We start from the raw sequence: 14,560 nt of genomic DNA, 5'->3' as shown, positions 1-14,560 counted from the left end.
CTGGATGCAACCCTGCTTGGACGCTTATCGTTGGAAAAGGGGAAGAATCACCCAAAAACTGGGTTTGACCGAATGGTAATTTCAAGCGTTTATCTACACCATTCAAATTTCGTATATTCCCCGAAAAGAACTGTGAAGGATGCATGTTCTTTTTTTTCAACGGGTGACCTTATCGAACAAGAAGTCTTAGAGTAACGAAAGAAGGCTCATCTGAAAGGGTATTGGAATTTCTAGCGGCATCTTTAAGAAACAAGAGCTAAGAGCTCATATGGCACTTGTGACGAGGCGAGAAGAGCTAAGAGCCAAGAGATCATATGGTATGAGCTCTAACAAAATTCTATGAATCAATAGATTGATTTAAAAAGGAAAATAAGAGGCTTAATCCCGGTCAAGATTTAAAATAAGAGCTCTGAGTTAGAAAGTCCTTCTAAATATCAAAATTAATTAAGATCCGATCACCCACTCGTAAGTTACAAATCCCTAATTTTTCTAATTTTTCCTCTCCCTTTTGCCCCCCAGATGGTCGAATCTGGGAAAACGACTTTCAAGTCAAATTGTGCAGCTCCCTGACACGCCTACCAATTTTCATCGCCCTAGCACGTCCAGAAGCACCGAACTCGCCAAATCATTGAACCCCTCCCCCCAACTCCCCCAAAGAGAGCGAATTCAGTACTATTCTGTCAATCACGTATCAAGGACATTTGTTTATTCTATCCACCAAGCTTCATCCCGATTCCTCCACTCCAGGTGTTTTTCCAAGATTTTCCCCTCCAACTCCCCCCAATGTCAAAATAATGTTGTTCTCTCCTTTAATATGTAGATCAATTGCTGTTATTTAAGTTCTTTAAGTTCTAATGTTGTTCTCTACTTTCAGAATGGGGCTGATCTAGGGCAAAATCTTGGGGGAGGCCCAATGTCACAAGGGTGCCAATGAGCAAAAAAATTACTTTTAAATTTATTCTAAAAAATGAGTAAAAAATAGGATAAGAGGGTGCCAGAAAAAATCATGGGGGTATAGGGTCACACCCCCCTGAATCCGCCGGTGCTTTCACACAATTTTTTTTTATGTTTGATTCCCCATCATTTTCACTACTATATTTATTTTAATCCATCCTGAGCTTTTGCGTCAAAGCTTAACTTCTGTATTTACAATGCTCAGAAACAGTAATAAAAGCCCCTGAAAAAAAAAAAAACTGTTCTCTAAATATTTTTAAAAGGGAACCTAAAATGCCAAAATCATCATTTGTGTCCTGTTTTGCATCCTCAATGTCCTGACATCATCTGATCAAGCCTCCTTTTCTTTGATGTATAATCATGCATCATGAGCAAATTTAGAGTTGCTGCTCTTTTGAGAAAACTCAAAAGCCATATTAACACAATTGATTAGGGTAGCTGATCCACTGACAGCATCTGGGATAACAAGCCTCCCTTCAGCCTCAGGTTGTTACGTTTTATATATTTAGAGGAGTATTCACTGGAAAAATATTTTTCCTGACGGATGTTGTACCGTATCATATAGTACCGGAACCCACTGGGCCAGGGATAAAACAAAACAATAGATAAAACATAAAAAGGGATAAAACAAATAAATAGCATCGGATAAATAGCAAAGTGAACAAATTTACATAAAAACTGCCTAATAGTATAATGTAGATATTATCTTCTACTTCCCCGTAGAAATACTTTACAAAGATTTGGGAGCAAAATTCCATTTTACAGCCTAATTACGCTTATATTCAAAATATATTCTTTCCACTGAAGATTACAAGACATCAAATCTTCTCTTCATATTGATTAAACAAAAAAAAAACACGTTTTTTTAACTGACAGTAAGGAGCAAGATTAAAACTAAAAACGAGCAGAAATTATTCCGTATATGAAAGGTTTCTCCCTCCTCAATACCTTGTTCTATACGGTAAAACTGTTAGCACTTTTAAAAAAGCTTCCTATTCTAACTAAACGGGCCCTTGTGTTTCAGTAGCCGTTCTTAAAAATTAAGACAAAACAGTCAAACTTTAGCGTAAAGAGCGAGATATTGAGGAGGGGGCAACTCTTCATATTCGGAATGATTTCTGTTTGTTTTGAGTTTTAATGTTGCTCCTTATGTTCAGTTAAAAAAAACGTGTTAATCTGGCCCAGTCTCCATGAAATATCCCCCCTCATGGCAAACTCCTCCGTGAAATTGCATCCAAAGTAAAGTACACAACCCCCGTCAAATTCCTTCCAGACAGCTCAATCCTCGCTGAAAGTCACCCCTCACCGTAAAAATTTCCTGTGGACGATTCAGCCCGAAAAATTATCCTTAGTATACTTTTATTTGAAAAAGACTTTAATTTCTAATCAGTGTCTCGATCATTCCGGACATCCCCCCTCCCGTTGAATTTTTTCCGGAAACCAAAACAGGCGGAAAATAACCCCCGGACAATTCTCCTGGAACATCTCCACATGCAAAATTGAGGTGACAAAGATAATGTAACCCAATTAAAAAGAATTTCAAATAGTAATTTGGTCAAATCCCCCCAGTATAAAATTTTGATCAGATAAATTTGGGAAATAAATGAAACATGCATCCGTGATGTGTCTACGGGCAAAAATAGCCAAGTTCCACATTTTTGTATATGAGAGCTTGAACTTTCTACAGTAGGGTTCTCGGGTACCCTAAATCTAATGGTGTGATTTTCATCAAGATTCCTTGAATTTTAGGGGACGTTTCCCCCTATTTAAAAATCAGGCTAATTTTTCCAGGCTCGTAACTTTTGATAGGTAACCCTAAATTTGATGATTCGCATAATGAGCTGATTCTTTGATGTATCTATTGATATCAAAATTCCATTTTTTTTTTAAGTTTCGGTTACTATTCAGCCGAGTCACTCCTTACTTACAGTTTGTTACAACGAACTGTCTGATAGGAAGATCCGCTCACGAGAATTTGGCCCTAAAACAACACCTTTGAGAGTTTCCGGAATCCCTATCCCAAAGAAAGGAGATCGACTGACTCCCCCAACTTTTCTAATACTTACGTGCAATAATGCAATAGCGGATAACCGCCCCTCTATTTTGTGTAGACAGTGTAACTTAATGTTTAGAGGTAAATATGGCACAATGTGGCTATATGACCTCTAAAATTTGAATGGTATTTTAATAGTTTTCAAAAGTACCAAACCAACAAGCTATTTCCTAATTTTCTACAGAAGTCGGGTCAAAATTGATATTTATTTATTTGAAATTGCCGTAACTAGGGGACTCCTTTGACATAATTATTGTCCTTACAATTTCATTCTTTAGTTTCAATTACTATTGGAACAAGTTTTATGTAAGTGGTTTTCTCTTTGTTGCCAGAACTTTTAAATGGTGAATGCGTTATCCGTTTTGGGAAAGTGAATTTAAATACAATTAGCAGAGTCCCGGCCGATCATTTTGATTAAAAGAATGTTTGGGAGAAGTTACTAATGATATCTCGTCCTCATTTTGTCCGAAGTTAGGTCATGATAATGAAGCTGAAAAAGAATTGTGATCCCAATAACTCTTTCTTAGGAGGAATTTCGAATACCAATTTAGTTTTCGAAGCTTTAAAAATAGAACCAACGCCGATCAATTACAGTTTTCGGTGGCGCGCCGCCACTTAGAATAATTGCGTCCGCCGCCACTGAATTTAATTTGGCTACGGAGACTATAGGGAAGCCAGATTTAAACAGGAACTCCTCTTTGGGAAGGTCCAACTACTTGGACCCGCGATATCATGTAGCTTGCGGACTACAATTTGAAAAGCCTTACAACATCCTGACTAACCAACTAATGAATTACGCGTGACAATATGGGAAGTGAGGGGTCAAGCTAGTATTTTGGTAGATTTGTGTGTTATGAGTTTTAAACTCTGCAGAATGCCATGAACAAAAAAGCAAGCAGCTTGACTAACTTTGGAATTGGAAAGATGGTATTTGGTAGGGTCCCGACAAAAAAGTATGTCCACTTGGCCCTGCGTCAGCTTTCCACGAGCCTGGTGATAATATCAACAATTATTGTATGACTCACTTTAGACTTCGATTTTAAGTATTCCTGACCGTGTTGCTCCTATTTATCACCGCAATTTCCGTTAAACGTTCCCTAACAAAAAAGACGTAATAGCCAACCATGTAAATTTTTAATGCCACATTGCATTCCTAAAAAGAATTTCCTATTAATTGCTTCTTTTTTTTTTACTAATTTTGTACGTGTCAAAGACTGTTTTTGTTTTTTATGGGTACCATCTATGATATCATTTTCCGAGAAGAAGACTCTTTTTTAACCATACAAAAAGAGTTTCCGTTGTGTTATCAGATGATTCATAGCCAAATATTTATAGTTTCGTATAAGGATGATTATACAGTCACTATGGAAGGGTCAACATACCCGCAAAGAAAGTCAGATGACTATGTAATAACCAATCCGACTAGTAATTCGCCGTTTTAAGCATAGATTACTCAGGGATCCCAGTGTTGAAAAAGTTCAAGTATACTAAAAGAGGACAAAATGCAATCAGGTTAACATGCTATTCTCAGTAATTTTTATCACTCTCCCCACATATATGATATTGATTGACTCTTGGGTCGCTCCACGTAATTTATGCTCGTACCTAAACGAAGGGCATATCTCACATTTCTGTAGTTTTACACGTTAGGTTAGGATTAGAGGAATTGTGATCGACATCAGAAATTGCGCTATTAGATCATTTTTCACTGAGGGGTGGGCGGTTGAAATCCTAAAACTGCATATTTCGTCACTATTTTTTTTCAATTTCAATGGGGGATTTACCAAACCCATTCTAGAGGGTGAGCCAATTCCTCTTCCTGTCTATCCTATTTGCAGGTACGCATGTATCTATGTAATATATGTATATTATCTCTTCAGCATATGCATAATGATGGATATGATTACTTTGGTTTCTATATCTTTTTTTAACCGAATAATGTTTTATTTCATTGTATAAAACATTTTAATCCCAACTAGGCTGTCGTAATTCAATAGGTCTTATGTAGCACGATATAGATCATACTGGATAGCAAAAACTTTCGCTTTTTCTTGCAAGGCAGATGTTTCCATGCATCCGAAATGCGGCGAAGTAATTTTGGTATCAAAAGTTTCAATTTTTGATCAGTAATTATAAGGAACAGGAGCAGAAATTATAATCTTCAGCTCAATAATATATATATATATATATATATATATATATATATATATATATATATATATATATATATATATATATATATATATATATATATATAGTACCGGGTCCCGGCACGCAGTAGGCTTCAATGTATGGATTCTTATCTAACCGCAGACAATTTGAGACAATTTGCTGTCTTTTCAAAGACATTTGATTACTAAAGCAAGTCCGATTTCAAACAACGATACCTACTAAGCTTCAAACTTTTGGTTGTCTTTTTTAAGGTTTTGGAATTTTTGTAATCCCTTGTTAAAATCAATACAAATATTTTGCAATTACCTTGTATACCCGTAACAGCGTCAAGAAATGTTTTTGTGGTTAATGTCCGAGATGATATAATGTTTACCTTCGAACAATTTGCCAACGAACTTGTTTACGACTTTGGATGTGATGCTCAATCCGTCTCTATTGATGGGAGATCATGGATACTTCCTTCCCAATGCCTTGACGGTTACATGTTGACCCTATTCGGGGAATGAGATAAATATTTGCGACCTTTTACGAATGCCATGCTTTATCCCAACGGTCGATTTAAGCCGGGATACCAATCATTCTCAGAATAACTAAGAGAAATGCAAAAACATTTGTCTGAAATTTGCAAAGAGTTAGGGGGAATATGACAACAGAAAAAGTAAAATATCTGTATAGGATTTTCTGCGTCTCCAGTATAGCTCTTGAGTCGTAAACATGCAGCGAAAACAGCAATTTGGATACTTACATATTATTTCAACTCCACTCAAGAAGTGAAGTTAATCCTAATGGAATATAACAAAATATGATAAAAATATAATACTTTATTAACAAAATTATAGAAACCGCAGAAAAAATTATGGAAATCAGGCCCCATAGAACGCATTATGTTTAATAACTAACCTAACCTAATCACATCTATATATTAAATATTTAATAAAAAATATACCTTAAACATAGTTTTTCTCCATGAGACAAAGCTAATTATAACCTATCACTGACAGACAAACCAGTTTTACTCAGATCAAGAACTTGGTCTCTTATAAGATCTTATAAGATCAGACTATGAAAATTATAACTTAAGTCGACTGAAAACGTTTATTAGAAACTCCAAAATCTAACGTGGATAAAGAGTTAGAAATTTAGAAACAGGTTACCAACCAGACTCTGGACTCCTATGCTGCTGGGCTTAACATGTAATAATAGTGTTGGTATATTTTTGCACTGTGAAAGACCTCTCGAAGCACGTGCCATGGCAACTTTGGCAATCTTATTAAATCTTATTATATACATGCTTTTGTACAGGAATGATTTTCTTAGGGGCCCATGATATGACAAAAAAGGCTATGATATCGTGAATTCCACTTTTTACCAGGTTTGTGTGTGAGAACAATGAATACAAGGCGTGTTGGGGGAAAAAATAAAAGTTGTAAATATCGTGAGAGACTAATCAGGCCAAATTGAATGGATTGAATCCAGTAGTACAGCTTCCTTAGTTTAAAGGAATGACACTAAAATCTAGGTTTTGCAAAAAAGGCCATAATTAAAAACTTATTAAAAACTCAACTATTAGAAAACAATTACAAAAAAAATATAATTTTCGGTCTAACCCAAACCAGAGCAAGGGGTCCCAACCACAAATCCACCACTACGTCGGGGGGAGGGGACGCACGCTCCAATCCAACCCCTGGATCCCCACTGTCACCCACTCTCACTATGTCTGCCATTATAACCTCCGAGACTGAGATGCTGCATAAATGCCCTTTTAATAGTTGTTGGAATTTTCGCTTTTTAACGTTTTTGCCCTGTTCGGGACAAAATTGTTGTCTTACAAACTAAAATGCATTCCTCTGACATGATTCTCTTTGAATAATTTACGACGACTGTTTCGACAAAATCACCCCCGGGAAACATTGGAGGATGATCCTTCTCTGCCAAAATCATAGATTTTGTAGATAGTTGATTCAGGATTCTCTCACCTCTTGGATTTCGTTGTGTAATTTTTATTACACAAGGGGGTATAGGGGGTATAGTCCCTTTTTCTAAAACTATACACATTTCCATATACTATCAGTTTTTGATAGATAAGTAATTTTATAATTAACAGTTGTGTATACTTAGAACCAGCATAAGCAATAGATTTTGCTTTTACAAAAATTTCGGTTTTATTGAGCACTGATTAGCATTGAAAAAGGTCATTCTTTATTGGCAGCTTGTTACTAGAGGCTGTTTGCTCCAAGGCTTTCTTAAACATGATTAGTCAGAAATTGAATTTTGTTTAAATAGTTTCTTTTGTTACTTAAAAAACACATAAATAGTAGAATTAGCTTGCAAATGAGTTTTAAACCGCTTTCTGTGATCATTCAGTGCCCCACTAGCGGCAAAGAAAAAAAATGGAGACACTTCACTGTGAAAAAGTGATTTTGCTTGTTGCCAAAAATGTGGAACTGCTGATCTCCATATGGGGTTTCCAATGGGGATAAGCAGTGGAGACCACCAGTTCCAATCAGTTCAGGGATTTTAAGTTACGGGATTCCAATGGTGAAGCTTCGATTCGATACCAGTTCGAGAGGTTTCAAGCTATTTTTTGAAATTGCCGAATTAGTCTCAAATGACCACTCTTCCTTATTTGACAAGAAAATTTTTTCTGCAATTACAGAGGTAGGACCACCATGTAGGACCAATACTACAGGCTTAGTCCAAAAACATTCAAATTGGGCATACACGCACTCTTGCAGCTTCCAACACTCACCATCTTACACAATCACCCGTCATTACAGCTGATGTGCAATTATGCACCATTGTATATAATTTTACCGAGTCTCAAACGAATCAACTTAGTTAAATGAAGATTTCAAATACTTTTCTATATTAACTTTTTTTTGTATGAACCATGTGTATATTTAGATACGGATGCTCCACCGTGGGGCATTGATGCCTCTGAAATTGACTTAATCCCCGACCCGGGATTCATATACTGCAAATGAGTTCTCTTATGTTGAAGTTGATGGTGTAAATTTCTTTGGCGTTACTCTGCTTTTGGGGGATGTTTTATCCCCCTTGTTAAAATCAGGCACATTTTCTCTGATTAGTTGCTTTTGGTGGGTAACATTAAACTTAATGAGTTTTATATATTTGGAATTACCATAAAAAGCCGATGTATACATAACAGTTCGTGGATAAAAACTGTAAGTAGGGTCAATAGTAACCGAAACGGTAAAATTCTAGTTGATTGACTTTTGGCTATCTCAGAAAGGGGTTAGGTTAGGAAAATGAAACTTTCAGGGATGGGTCTAAAGGCTAAAGTATGTCCCGAGAAGGTATTTTGAAGTACCCATCTGCACTCCTTCTCCCTCTAGAGGGCCCTGAAATTTATATACATGACAGGTACTATACCTATTGAAATTTTGACAAAACGAAATTTACCTTAATTTTCAGTTACCAGTTGCCTTTCTTCTACCTTTAGTTCTGAAAATGCAATTCTTGTTATTTGAGTAGAATTTTGAGCCATGTCAATGTTTTTTGGTTTTTTTTTCAAATTTTAGGAAATGTATTTGCATATCTTTTAAACCTCATAAATTGGGATTGAGCAGAATCGTGAAGCTGAAAATAATTTTGTTGTAGCTCATTCAAGCAGAAAATCTATTTTGCGAGGTTTCACTTTTATAACACACATATTTTTAAAGGTCATCAAAGGTCAGGGCCCTCTAGAAGGAGAAGGAGTGGAGGTGGGTATTTCAAAATACCTTCCTGGGATATACGTTAGCCTTTAGACTCATCCCTGAAAGTTTCATTTCCTAAACTAACCCCTTTCCGAGACAGCCAAAAGTCCATCCACTAGAATTTTACCACCGAAACTCTCAAGAACAGTCTTGAAAACAATAGATACATAATAATAATAATAATAATAAAAAAAAATCAAATTCTGATGATAATTCAAAATATACAAAATTCTTCAAGTCCAATGTTACCCGTCAAAAGTTACGAGTCTGAGAAAATTTACCCAATTTTTGAAAAAGGGGGAATTCACTTCTGGAATATCAAATGATCTTAATGAATTCACAGCATCAGATTTTTCCCCTTGGATAATCGCACCAAATCAGTGATCCTAGAAGATCGGGAGTGGGCTCATTCGATCGGAAATCAGAAGTTCTAGTCCCCTTTTTAAGTGACTAAAAATATGGAGGGCAGCTATTCCCTCCCCATACCTCTTTTTGGCCCAAAGTAACCTGATCAAAATTTTGAGAAAGCCATTTTGTTCAACATAGTCAAAAGATTTGATAGCCATGTCTTTGAGGATGACTTGAACCCCCCCCCCCCCACAGTCCCTGGGGTAAGGGCTGCAAGCTTGTGAACTTATCCTATTGTTTGCGCATAGCATTGGCTATTGGAATGTATACGTATATTTTTTGTGGGGGCATGTCGGAGGATCTTTCCATGGAGGATTTTTCCAAACGGAAAGTAAGGAGCAACATTAAAACGAAAAAAATTATTATGTTTATGAGGAAGGTTGATCCCTCTTCAATGCCTCACTCTTGACGCTAAAGTTTTTTGTTTTTTTAGAACTTCTGAAAAAGCTTATTTATCTAATTAGTCGGTTCTTGTGTTTCAGAAATCATTCTTAAATCATTGGAACCAAAAGTCTAACTTTAGTGAAAAGAGCGAGTTATTGAGGAGGGAGCAGCCCTTTCAGATATGTAATAATTTCTTGTTTTAATGTTGCTCCTTACTTTCAGTTAAGAAAGTTTGTTTTTTTATTTAATATATATCAAACCAAAGTCAGTCTACTTAGCATTCGTTCGAGCTGTACTACTGTACGTTTGCGAAACATTGCCGCTCAATGCGGAAGAGAGAAAAGCTTTGCACAAATTCGATCAGATCACCGCTGCTTCCGTCATATATTTGAATAATTTAAAAAAAAAAACGAAGTTTTTCCGACTTTTAACACAAAAGTCAAGTATAAAAAACAGGAATATTGATTTGAGAGTCGAAAGTGAGTATGTGGCCAGACAACAATAAGCGAATCTATAAAGCTTTTCCTAGTCTTACACGAGTTGTGACATCAGCGACCTTCAGTATACAATTAAAATTATCTTAAAAACATAAGCGTTAAATTAAATATTTTTTCTAATAACCGCGAAGCAATTGAACAGCATACAGAAATATTGGACTGATTCATCAGGTAGCATTTTGGTTTCGCCAGCTATAACGCAAATAGTGAGTAACATACAATCCTAATTGTAAGAAATATGCTTTTGTATTACTTGAAATGAAGATCAAATAAGACATAGCCTAATATGAACTCTGGAAATCCGATTATTTCTCTCTATACGACAGTGAATTTAAAGCTGTGATACAAATTCTAAAGCTTGTGGTCCCAATACTATCAAGATGGCTTTACCTCGAACTTGTGTACAAACAAAATCATGACATGTCCTTTTCAGAACGATAACAAGAGCCAGTCAGTGAAAAAAGCCATTGCGCAGATGTGATACCATATTAAACGCAGAAAAGTAAAGCAACAATCCTAAAATGGATTTTTTGCTTTATCTTAAAAGGGATTGATCCTGAAAGGCACTGATATATTTCTATTCTGTAAAGTGTCCTTAATTGGTCGGCTTTTGCTGTACCAAAACTCCTGTAATGTTTTGTGTTTTCAGTTAAGCGCTAGTTTTCTATAATCCTAAATGCATAGGGAAACACAATTAGTTGGTTTATTTCTACTAGTTTAATTGATATATATTAGATAGGCTGTGAAGTAATAATTTTTGTCTGTTTTAAGTTTCAACTTCGTTCTTTACTTCCCTCGGAAAAACTTTGTTTTTTTAAAATTAATCTTTTTCGTTTTTGAGTAAAATTTAATGTAGAAACAACGCTGCCATGATCTTTTTTATTTATACGGAATAATGTATGTTCGTATTAAGTTTTAATGTTGCTCCTTAGTTTCAGTTGAAAACTTATCTTTAATATGATTTCTAACTATTACCGATTATTACCATATAGAGATAAGACACCTCTAGAAAATACTGCAAACAACCTTGACAGCTACGAAAAACTTTCAGTATATAACATAGAGTTCATTATCCATACTTCACAAAACAATGCATGTTTTTCAGGAAAGTTTGTTTTTCGATGAGCAAAAAGCTGTTTTTACTCGGCCGTCTTCGCCTGAAAAAGCCATAATGACGACAGGGCCTTAGAAGTCACCTAGTAACTAGCAGAACCTAGAAGGCTACTGTAACAAAAGAGAGCTGTTTAAGGGCTCTTTTAAAAGCTTATATTTATACCTAATCGTTTTTTATAAATTTGACTTAATAGCATATTCCTACAAAGTGCACTTTCGGTTGTTTATCTAATTTTTTAGATGGAAAGAGCACCTTTCCCAATGAAATGACAAAAAAAAGGTGTTTTTTAAAAGCAGACAGGGGCAAAAAACTAGGGGGGAGGACATCCCTTCCCCTCAATTACCGCTGTTAGAACTAGCATACAAGCTTTATCGCATAGTGAAGTTCGAAGATTCAGTTAAAAACTGTTGATCATTCAAGCTTAATTTTGGTATATTTTTAGTTGAAAAGTTTTTAGTTTAAAAACTTAGTTGAAAAGCTAGTTAAAAAGTTTAGATATGACAAATAGCTTTTGAATGAGCCATTAAGCATATCTCTATGGTATTCCGGTAACCTGTTAGTCCTGTTGAAAAAAAAAAAAAAAAAAATTGGAGACAGATCAGTGGTATCGATGCAAAAAAGTGATTTTCCTTGTTGTTCAAGGAGGGGGACTGTAATTTCCCTGTATGAGGTTTTTGACCATGCTGCTTCTAATGGTACACTTTTCATTTTGGTCTGACGTGATTATTGAGGGGTTTGAAGCTATTTTCGAATCACCATAGATTTCTTTTCGCAACAAACTTTTACTTTAAAGACGAATCGAAATAATAGTTACCATTCCTGAGTCAGTGTCAGATTGCAATTTTTTCACTAGGCAGTTTTTTTTCCAAACGTGTTTTTTAATTTTTGGTTACTATGGGCCGTGGTTCGCTCTTTACTAGGTTGTAGCTACCGCTGTAACCATGAACAATAGGTGTTCCAGAATTTCTAATAGCGACGCCTGAAAAAAAATCAAATAAAATATATTTACCCAAGATTAGCTGCCATAATGAGAGCAATATGAGCATAATGAGAGTAATTTGTTGTCAAATTGTGCCCAGTTGATTAACTCAAACTAGTGTGAAAGTACTTTATTCAGTCTTGACTTTCTATTTTCTTTAAATAAGTTCCTGGCAAATTTGGGTTAATGCCTGACAAAGGTTAATCAAGTTCTTAACTAACTAATGAATTGAGGACCTTATTTCACTCGTTTCTCGAAAACGAACTTAAATACCTTCTCGACATTGCATCAACTCTAGCTTATTTTCGATGCGGCGAGCTCTAGCCAAGAACGCCAACAAGAGGAGAGGGGTAAGGGAGCATTTACAAATGGACCAAGGTCATGAAGGGACTTAAGTCATTACATAAGAAGTTGGACTGTTTCTGCTTGCAAACAAGTTCGAAAGAAGGTTTCAGTTACTTTATTTGGTCTCTGTTAGATTTTACTAATGACGCATACCACCAAAAAGTATTCAATTAAGTTTTGGGTTTATCAAGGGAATCTGTCCGTATTACCTCAAAAGCCAACTGGGAGGCAAAAATCTTCGATTTGTAATAACAAGGAGGGAAAATTTGTAATCCTAACTTCTTTATGCTGTCGAAATGATATTTCAGGATTGTGCTGTCACAGCGGGGCTGAAAAGCAAAATATTTACTTCTTTTCACTGTCAAGAATTTGTTTTCGAGCCTTGCTATGGCACTGAGGTGAAGAAATTAATATCATTACAAATGACGTAATTTTTTGGCTGTCTGTTTTGGTTTTTAGGGTTAGTCTTTTTTTGCGAAGTGGGATGATTTTTACAACATTGTTGTTTTTAGGTGATTTGCATAATAGAAGGTAAATGTATAAGAAGTGTAAAATTATTAATTTAAGTTTTGGATTTTTGTGAACAAATGATGGTCACTTTACTGTCTATTTTCATATAATTAAAGCTCTACATTATAGGACGTATCACCTCCTCTCTTCATCCTAAAACATTAAAATAAAGCCAAAACTCTTTAGAACTTTAATAAAGGTTTGTATAAGTATATACGTTTATAATTTTATAAGTAAAAACTAAGTATATGAGTCAAAATACTCTTTCAAAGGTCGTAGTAATCATTTAAGAAAAAAAGATTTGATAATTTTGGTCTTTATTCGAATATGTTAGGATGAATAGAAGAGGAAATACTAACGAAGAGCTCTAAACTGGCAGGACTCTAGACTGGCAGGACTAGCCATTATAAACGTTCACCAAAATATTGAGGTCGACATCGACCGTGTAATAAATAGATATGGCAGTTGTGGAAATATAGAAATTTAAATACAGAAATTTAAGTGAAATACATTGAACTTTAAAAAGTAGAAAGATACGCTACGTTGTAATGAAAAGTAAAATTTTGATTCGTAAATTTTTGAGATTTCGTCAAAGTTGACACTGTTTATCAAAACACTATTTTTAAAAAGAAACAGTGATTACTTAATGCTTTATTACCTATACTAAAAACCCTCGTTTTAAATGTCTTTTGTGCATTTCTATCTCTTCGTTCTGTTTTTTTTTGCTACACCCCTAAAAGAACTAGTATTTAATGTTTGATATTTCTTATACGAATGTATAAGCTGCATCTTTATCCTCATGTCCTATTCTTCATCACTATTATAGTTACTAAGCGATGCCACAAGGCTAGGCGACATGCTAAATGATTAGGCCTATACAAATTGTCACAAACAGTGCGTGACAACAAAAGACGGTTCAAGATTTTTTTTTTTTTCTTCTTTTTTTTTACAATAAAAGCTTAACTCACTTGCTATAGCGGTCAGAAGTGCAAAGGCAAACAAATTTTGCATAAAATATTAAATACCATATTTTTTTATAGACGGTGAATAGCTTTTCATTTTTTTGATGGCGGGGTGATTTTTATAATTTATTATTTTTTGTATCAGTATTTTTATACCATTTTAATTTCATTAGACACATTCATTAGAACTTTAACCCTCGCCAGATTTTAAATTAAATTTACGATCATTTCCACTATCTATCTACGACACATAATTGTTGAGGTTCCCTTTAAATTGCGGTTATTTCTTTGTTTGCAAGTTTACCGAAGCAACATATTATGCACCCCCCCCCCCAAAAAAAAGAAAGAAAATCCTGGTTCCACCCCTGGTGTATGAAAACTCTCTACTTATTTCGGAAAATTCAGTTCATTTTGGAAAATGGAACTTAATTGAAAAAACTACACTAAATAAGCTCTTTTTCTC

At 35.1% G+C, this 14,560-nt stretch overlaps 1 long non-coding RNA gene across 2 annotated transcripts in view; it reads right to left on the bottom strand.

Moving 5' to 3' along the window:
- LOC136025012 (uncharacterized) overlaps positions 1-14,560 on the bottom strand; it is a 57,587-nt gene that overhangs the window by 41,139 nt on the left and 1,888 nt on the right. For both annotated transcript variants that reach the window (XR_010616996.1, XR_010616995.1), the window contains exon 2: positions 12,116-12,280. This is a non-coding gene — a long non-coding RNA (uncharacterized LOC136025012). The remainder of the gene's footprint in view (positions 1-12,115; positions 12,281-14,560) is intronic.

The sequence above is a fragment of the Artemia franciscana genome, chromosome 3 (assembly GCF_032884065.1).
Source record: "Artemia franciscana chromosome 3, ASM3288406v1, whole genome shotgun sequence".
In the NCBI taxonomy this organism is placed as follows: Eukaryota; Metazoa; Arthropoda; class Branchiopoda; order Anostraca; family Artemiidae; genus Artemia; species Artemia franciscana.
The sequence above is the reverse complement of the archived record's forward strand: the minus strand, read 5'-3'. Positions and strand labels throughout refer to the sequence as shown.